The following is a 9,459-nucleotide window of genomic DNA, read 5'->3' on the forward strand; positions in this document are numbered from 1 at the left end:
AGTGAGGTTGTGGAGAGCTTTAAATGTTAAGAGCGGTATTTAGTATTGTATTCTGTAGTTAACAGGGAGCCAGTGAAGTTGAGAGAGAATAGGTGTAGTATGTTCAGTGGATTTAGAACAGCAGGTTATTATCCTGGCAGCAGAATTTTGAATAAATTGTAAGTTTATGGATACGTTTTTCTGGGATGACAGATAGAATACCATTACAGTAATGTATACGTGAGGTGACTCGGGCATTAACCAATACTTCAGTACTGTGTTGCATAAGAACAGGACGAAGTCTAGAAATGTTTCGGAGATGGAAGAAAGCAGTCTGAGAAATGTTACTTATATGGGAGGAATTATTTAATAATAATAATAATTGCCATTATTAGTGTATAAATGGATACAAATAATTGCATGTAAAAGATTCGCCAAAATCTGTTGTATGTAAATTATACTGTTTAAAACGTTATTGTTTTTTCATCAGAAAACCCGGTTTCCACGTCTACCTGTATTAGTTTAAATGGCACTTTTACCACTCGCAATAGGGCGGACACGCTGACTTATCATGTCGACTGGGCAACACAGTGAATGCGGCATCTATCTATATATGTCTATGTTTTCCGTAGCCTGCTACAGGAAGATACTCTCTCGACCATTGTCATTGGTTTCGCTCCTTGCTATTTTCGTTATACTGCGACGGTGGTTTCCTAAGCCTTTGTTATACTGAATTCCTTTCTCACCGTTTTCCTTTCCTATTCTTACACCGCCATATGCTACGGCGGGCTTCGGCTAGTTTTGTTTATTTTCTTTAATATGGTATGACGAAAATAAGTAAAAATAATAAGTGAAGACCATTAAAGAAATTTATTACAGGATCTGTTTAAATACACATGTCTACACATGCTGTCATCCAGGGGTCAATGTGAAATCACCAATAAAACTAACTTGTATGTCTTTGGGGATGTGGGAGGAAAACAAAAATATACTGACCCTGCTGAGGAATTTGCTCAGGACTCTATAGCTCCCTCACAGCTCCTAGCCTTCCTTAGTTAAAAGTTGTATGATGTAAACTCAGTGTCTTTGGATTATATAGTGCATTTCTTAGCTAGATGTAGAAGTCTATTTCTTATAGTAGCCTATTGGGTTCTTACAGTGATTGTGATGATGACTTTCTCTGTCAGCTTTCCACTGTCTGCTAAGGTCAGTTTATTTTTCTCAGAACTAGAAATATTCATATTGACTTTTGCCTACTTTAATTTTTCATTATTGTGATTGTAACAAATAGATGAGAGCCGTATATTTGACAACAAAATATTCAAGACTTGACACAAAAAAGAACATTTCAAATTAAACAAAAAAAAAATCAGAATAGGATACAGATATTAAAGCTGAAAACTGTAGCATACTTAACAAATCCTACAATCAAAGAAAAGTGGGGTTTTATTTAAATCTGAACTCATGTGGATTGTCTTCAAATACAGTGTCTCATCCTTTTGTTTGGCTATTACTTTTTTAACCTTTTGTAAATCCTTCTGCATTGCCAGTTAAATCTTTGTTTTATTCCACCTGTCCTTGAACAGAAAGATATTGAAAACTATCAGATACAATCTGGGAAGTCAAAATTCAGTTTTCATTTTTAAAGAAACAGCCCTTGCATACTTGTATGTGGGACCCTGAGGGTCCACCATTTAAAAAAGAAATAAAAAAAGCATGAAATGAAATTAAACACAAAGATAAAGGCAAATTTTATTATCTTCTTTTTTCAAATACTAAGGGGCTTCTCCCCCTGCTCGCTTTGCACGATAATCCCCCTGCCTGCTCTACGTACCAGCAACTTCGCATCTCTGCCGCTTGCGTATGTGGATTTCACTTTCACCAAACAACAAAACTTTTAAATCTTGTGGATAGGCCTCTTCATTGAGAAGAAACACTACTTTTCCCTAATGGCAACACAAATTAGACAATCTACAAGTCTCAAACTTAAAGTTTAAAGCCAAACAATATCTACATACTTCTGTCATATCACCTATGTCCATATACTTGATCTTTTTTCGCTTTTACCTTTTTATCAATATCGCATTGAATTTTGATTCTGTGTTTGGAATTATATTGTGAGAAGCAACGTATAACTGCCTGTGAGTGAATATCATTTCTTTCTATCCATACAAACTGTGCCTGACAATAGCATTCACACAAATGAGAAATGATTGAACCGTGTGTGTGGTTGAAAATGTTTTAGATGTGGGCAGGACTTTTCCAAATTTCTTTGCATAAAGTCTTGTCTCTCGGGACTTGAAACTTTCTCTCGTGGGATTTCACTTTCACCAAACAAGAAATCTTTTAATTCTCACAGATACGCCTCTTCATTGGGAAGAAACACTACTTATCCCTGATGGCAACACGAATTAGACAATCTACAAGTCTCCGACTTAAAGCTTAAATCCGAACAATATATTCAATCCCTTTTCGCTGTTCCATTATTTCACCGAGTAATAATTTCCATTTGTACAATCTTTACAATCATTTGTTTGAGACTTTTGAATTTTCGTACTTCCATTATCTCTAACCTGCTCTGCATGTGTATTGCATCAACGTTTTTGAATTCTTTACGATATTCTGCTTTGACATCTACTCTTTGTTTTTTATTTCCGGCCCCGGGCATGGTTAAATCTCTTGGCACAAAGTCTTTTCCCGCGGGATGTGAAAGTATCTTTCTGAAAAAGTCACATCTCGTCTCTCTTCCCAAGATTTTATTATTTTAATAGAGAGATGTGCATTAATAATCTTCTGACAATATTGAGAAACATGTTTCTTAAACAATATAGAAATACTTGCAGACATTGTTTTTCTGAAAAGCTTTTTAATGATTATCTTTATTTCTTACAGGGTTTGAAGGTTGAAGAGCAGTCAACTTACAGCACAATCCAGAAGTGAAAGCATGCCTAGGAGAAGATGCAAACAAAATGTGTGTGTTTTTCATTGTCACACTCTGGTGTTCACAGAACAGTTGATCCAGTAGCAGCTGCACAACAATGTTTCATTTTTTTCAATTTAAAATTTCATTTTTACTGATGTAAAGAAAGCTACAATTACTGGAGATCATTCAAGAAAAAAAACCAAAAGCCTATTTGTTAAATATTTTAAGTCATATCAAAGTGAATCATTTAATATTCATACTGTGTCTTACACTTATACTTTAGTTTCACAATGGTGTAACTACTAGAAGAGCATTCAAAGACCAGCTAATAATTAGATCATTATTTGACATAGAAATAGGCAACGTTTATTTAAATTGAGCGTTAAACAGTTTCTTAAATATTTAACTATTTAAATTAATGAATTATAAGTTTGTATGCAGAGCAAAAAGTGCCATATTTATTTAAGCAGCTTTGTGGTTATTTTATTTTATTTGTAGATGTTAGGGTTGAAGAGAACAGATACAAGTTTAATTGATTTGATTTGATAGAAATACTTAGGCAGGCCATATTGTGCATGGTAAGATCATTTTAATTAGCATTGGTCACAGAAACTTTATCTTTATATTTAGAATATTTCCTACTGCAGAAACCTAAGTCTCACTAAATACACACATCTACTGTAGCCTCAGACCAATATTATGTGTTGCAAATATCTCCCATATTGTTTTTATTCTTGTGTATTTATTGGAGTTTAATAGCAATTATGCACAAAAACAATATAAACCTGGTTTCATTGGAGATCATAATTACAACAGTAAAATAACCTTTTCCACATATTGTAGATAATTTAACATGAATGAATGGAATGACTAAGAGACAAAACTCATTTTCCAAATGTCAGATTCCATACTGGGATTCCATGACCACAAAAATATAATTTGCATCTCGTCTAGTATCGGCTCCTGACCTTGTGTAAATCATACAGTTTACTCCTAATAAATGTATATTATTTTGCTCTCTTGAACTCTGGCAGTTACTTTCTTTTTAGTGAGGTGTCATGTGGCAGGGGAACGAATTTTTGGGAACCTAAAACTGTCCTCTTGTGATTTCCAAAGGCAATTAATAACATATAATTTTATACATACCATAAACTGGGTTAATAACAAAGTTGTTGTCATCTAAATATTTTTTATCATTTTATTGTGCCATATAACAAAAACAACAACAATAACATTTATTTATTTAGCACATTTACATACAAATTGTGTTGCTCAAAGTTCTTTACAAAATGAAGAAAGAAAAGTTTATAAAAAACAAAAATAAGATTAGGCAATACTAAGTAACAAAGGATGAAGTAAGGTCCGGTGGGTAGGCGGATGCAAAAAGTAAAAAAAAACCTTCAGATGGACTGGTGAAAAAATCTAAATCTGCAGGGATTCCAAGGCCACAAGACCACCCAGCCCCAACTGAGCATTCTACCTAACATAAATTATCTACATCAGTCCTTATGGCTTTAAGGCTTCATACGAAAGAATTTGATGAAGAATGTCATGTGGACATCTGGCCTTCAACCTATCAATGTAGGGAGTGCAAGGTGCCTTGAGGACGTGGGCCACCACGTAAAAAACAAAAAAAGAACAGCAGACAAATGTAGGGATTGGTATGGCTTGAGGAGCTATGAAGAAAATGGCAATTCAATGCATATATAGTTTTATCAGGGGTACACTAAAATGTAGCCATCAGAAAGCCATGTTAAAATAATGGGTTTTTGCTGTTTTTTTGGCATGCTCTACTGTATTAGCCTGGTGAATTTCTATCGGTAAAGTATTCCAGATTTTAGGCAGAAGGCTTCCTCACCACTTCTTTTAAGTTTAGCTCTTGGAATTATAATAAGATCCTCATTTGAAGACCTAAGGTTACGATTTGGAGTATAAGTTGACAGGCATTCTAAAATATAGGGCAGAGCAAGATTAGGGCTTTGTAAACTATTAGCAGTATTTTAAAATCATTTCTGAATAACACATGTAACAGGCTAAACGAGTAATCCACGTACGAAAAATACCCCACTAGGGGGTATTTTCCGTACGTCGCTTAAATCATCCGAGATCAGATGCCTCATCTTGGATGAGTTAATGCCAGTGAAACTCATCTGGGATAAGTCGGTTTTTGAAATGCAGCGGTGTAGTAGATTAGTCTAGCTGGATCTAATCATCCGAGATGAATGCGCGCGCCCGCGCTGAGTGAAAAGCCCATATACTGTACATTGAGTCTAGAAAACATGATCAGCAAGTCTTTGATAGGCTGCAACAAAATGACGAAAAAACAGGCGCATTTTTTCACACAAGCTGTGCGTGCGTGCGTGTGTTACTCGAAGGGTTTCAAGATTTAATATGCACAAGGGGTAACACTGCAAAAGCAGCCCAAACCAGAAAAGATGGCTGGCAAAAAGTGGCCAACAGATTAAACGCGTGTGCATTGAATTTACTGAAAGCAGAGTTTCATTTCCTATGTGTCAGATTACTTATTATTTAATATGTCATAATTCCAGATCCTGCGGTGGGTTGGCACCCTGCCCAGGATTGGTTCCTGCCTTGTGCCCTGTGTTGGCTGGGATTGGCTCCAGCAGACCCCCGTGACCCTATTCGGATTCAGCGGGTTAGAAAATGGATGGATGGATGGATAATTCCAGATCAAACGTAAGCACAAGGACAACATGGGGACAGGTTAAAGTGAAGTACAAGAATATACTTCAAACTGGTAAATATTGGTATATAACTATTTAAAGAATTGTTGACATAAAGAATCATATATAATATGACACTTTTAGACAGATTTTCCGCATAGCCTACAGTATATAAAAAAGTGCCGCTTGCAAAAAACCTCAAAGCAATGCATACTGTCTGTGTGGTTGTGAGAGCCCGACTTCGCCGAGTCTGACTTCGAATATAAGATGATAATAAATCTTTAAGGTGCAATATTCCCACCCGGCTAAAGCGGTATCTTTCGAAAATAATTTCATCCGGGAACAATAAAGGGTCTTGCCGATATGAGGGGCCAAACAGGCCATAAATCATATATTTCTGTGTGTAATCTATTGGTTTATGTGTGAACACTATTGGTTTATGAATATTTACTATCGGTTTGCGTGCATACTTAATTGGTTTGCCTGCGTACAATACTGGTTTCATTCATATGAACTATATTGGTTTGTGTCTGTATATTATCCGTTTGTACGTGTATGTCACTGGTTTGCATATAAACTATATTGATTTCCGTGTGTATATCACTGGTTCCAGTACGTTTGTTATTGGTTTGTGAGTGAACTGCATTGGTTTACGCTTGCATGTTATCGGTTTGCGTATGAATTATATTGGCTTGCGTTCTGTGTCGGTCTAACAATGGATTTGCGTATGCACTATATTGGTTTCATGCACGTCTTATACTGGTTTCATGTGGGTAACCTGTCGATTTTGCGCTTGAACTCTATTGGTTGTATGTGTGCACTATGTCGGTTTCGCGTATGAAACATATTGGTTATGCGTGCGCACACTATCGCAACTCTGTGTATGAACTATATCGGTTCTGCGTGTGAACTCTATTGGTTGTTCACGTGATCTTCAGAGGAAATGGGCGGGGCAAGAAACAGGAACTCAAGGGCCGGTAGAGTCATGGAGTGTAAAGAGAAATGTCTAGGAGACGCATCTGCGTTTAAGCGGCACTGTATATTTTTTCCGCACCATACGTTTGCGAAAGGACTTGGTGGTAATTATTACTATTTAACAGAATCTACCCTTGAGTCTGTAATGAACACAAGGCTGAAGTTAGGTACGTATTCGGCCGTCTTCTTATTCGGTCCCATCTACATGCTTGCTTGCAACCCGCAGCTGTACTTGTTCACACAGTATTTGCAAAATTTTACTTATTCTAAAGGCAAAATATTCAACATTTACGATTGACGTCTTTATGCAACATAACATTTAGTTACTACTAGTTACATGTATTATGCCCGGTGACCCGCACCGCACAGACAGGTGAAGTGACTTGCTCAGGGTCACACAGTGTCAGTCTCAGAACTTGAGCCCACGAACAAAGGGTTGAAAGTGCAAAGCCATAACCGCAATGCTTGCACATCTATAACGTGTATATTAATTGACTAAACGTGTCCATTCTATGAAAAGCTAAACATTTAACATTTAGGACCTGCATGGGTCAGTTACATCATATTGGGCCACCTTACCTTTCACAGTTTTGTGAAAAGACAGATGCGTTTTTTAAGATGCAGCGGAGTTTTGCTCTGCCCAGTGCGAGTATCAGGGTGAAACTGACAATGTATTCCCACTTCAAGATCAGATAAATGGGATTTACTGTGATATTTAATGGGCACTGTAAAGTGTTAAATGGCGTTGGGCCACCTTAATTTTCATAGTTTTGTGACATTGGCATATATAAACTTGTCCAGGACAGATTCCTTTGTTAAATTAGAGTTTAACAATTTTGACCCGTGCAGGACCAAAATGTGGAATATTTATTTTTCAAATAATGGATCAGTCTGTAATGATGCCGATTAATGTACACGCTGTAGAATATTTTGCATCACTGTTATAATAGAATAAGAAGCTGCTTTGCAAAAGCTGTGTGAATAAGTAGCTGACTGCAAGCTTATACTGGGAGTAGCTGGGAGTGAATAAAATGCCAGCCGAATGCGAACCTAACTTCAGCCCTGTGATCATTTCAGAATTAAGGGAAAATACTGGTAAAAAGAATTACCACCAAGCCCTTTCACAAACATACAGTGATGTGCAAAAGTATTCAATCCCTTTAAAAGTCATCCTAATTTTCTGCATGACAAAAGATTTGTCCACATATTTATCCATTTGTTTTTTTTAATGTGAACTCTTGTGTTGTAACAAAACGTTATCAAACTCCAAATAACTTAACTAAAGAAAAACTCCAAAGTGATTGTTTGCTAAGCATTCAAGCTCAACATATTCATACTTTGTCAAGAACCTTTTTGCTGCAGTAACAGCCTTTATTCTTTTGGGGTACGTAAATATGCCCCAGTTCTGCACATTGCTCAGGCGTGATTCTTCCCTATTCTTCTTGGCATGATTTCTAGGTACCCTCTATGTTGGTGGGATGGTATCTCTGAACAGCAGTTTTCAAACAGTGCCCCAGATTCTCAACAGGGTTAAGATCAGGGCTTTGACTTGGCCATTCCGAAACATTCACCTGTCTGTTTTGAGCCATCCCAGTGTCACTTTGGTCTAATGCTTAGGGTCATTGTCATCTTGAAAGCTTTAAATTCATAGTAGACTGGAACGAGTTCACTTCCAATATTGTGTGGTATTTGTGCCCATCTATTGTCCCTTCAACTCTGACAAGATTCTCAGTCCCAGCACATGAAAAACATCCCCGAAGCAAGATGCTGCCACCACCATATTCCACTGTAGGTCTGGTGTTTCTTGTGGCATGGGCAGTGTTTGTTTTATGCCACACATTCTGTACCTCTTTGAAGTCTGAGAAAAAAAGTTCTATTTTAGTTTCATTTGACCATAAACCCTTCTCCCCACATTTAACTGGAAACACGCCATATGTGTTTTTATGTGGACCATCATAAGGAATGAGTTCCTTCTTGCCACCTTCCTGTAGAGGCCTGTTTAATGGAGAGCTCTTGAAATTGTGGACCCCTGCACCTTCACTCCAGTTTCAGCCAAAAAGCATTGCAAACATCTGAGAGTGACGTTTGGATTTCTAGTTTCCTCTCTCTCCCGTTGATGTCTAACTTTGATGTTCAGTCTTGAGGGACGGCCTGTTCTAGTAAGAGTCAGGGTGCTGTGATGAACCTTCCACTTTCTGATGATGGATCCAGCAGTGCACAATGGGACATCAGACTCTTGATATTTTTATAATTATTTCCTGCTACCTTGTGCATTTCAATAACTTTGTTTCTCACATCAGCAGAATGCTCCTCTCTCTTGATTTTTTCAGTGACTGTCCAGCAAAGACTACGGCCCCTACGAAGGGGGCTTTTAATATCCAGAGAGAAAGGAGCACCTCATTATGTTTAATATGACTGTCAAATGTCTGCCACCTTTGTAATTAATTTGTCATTGGTGTAAACCTGGAGCTTCCAAAGCACAACTGCAGAGGTTTAAACACTTATGTAAACACTAACTTTGGAGATTTTCTTCTTCAATTAAATGTCTACATAAAATAGTTTATTTTGACTTTGGAAATGTTTTGTTACAGCATAAGAAAAAATACAGAATGAATAAATATGTGTACAAATATTTTGTCTTGCATAAAATTAAGACAACTTTCATGGGGATTGAATACTTTTGCACGTCACAGTATGTTTGTGAAAGGGTTTGGTGGTAATTATTTTAAGTTAGGTTCACATTCAGCTGCCTTTTATTCACTTCTAGCTACATCCAGTATAAGTTTACAGTCAGCTACTTATTCACAAACCTTCTTCTATATTAACAGCAAGGCAAAATATTCTACAGTGTGTACATTAATGCAAACTGATCCATTATTTGAAAAAATAAATATTTGA

Source organism: Polypterus senegalus, chromosome 12 (assembly GCF_016835505.1).
Source record: "Polypterus senegalus isolate Bchr_013 chromosome 12, ASM1683550v1, whole genome shotgun sequence".
NCBI classification, from domain to species: Eukaryota; Metazoa; Chordata; class Cladistia; order Polypteriformes; family Polypteridae; genus Polypterus; species Polypterus senegalus.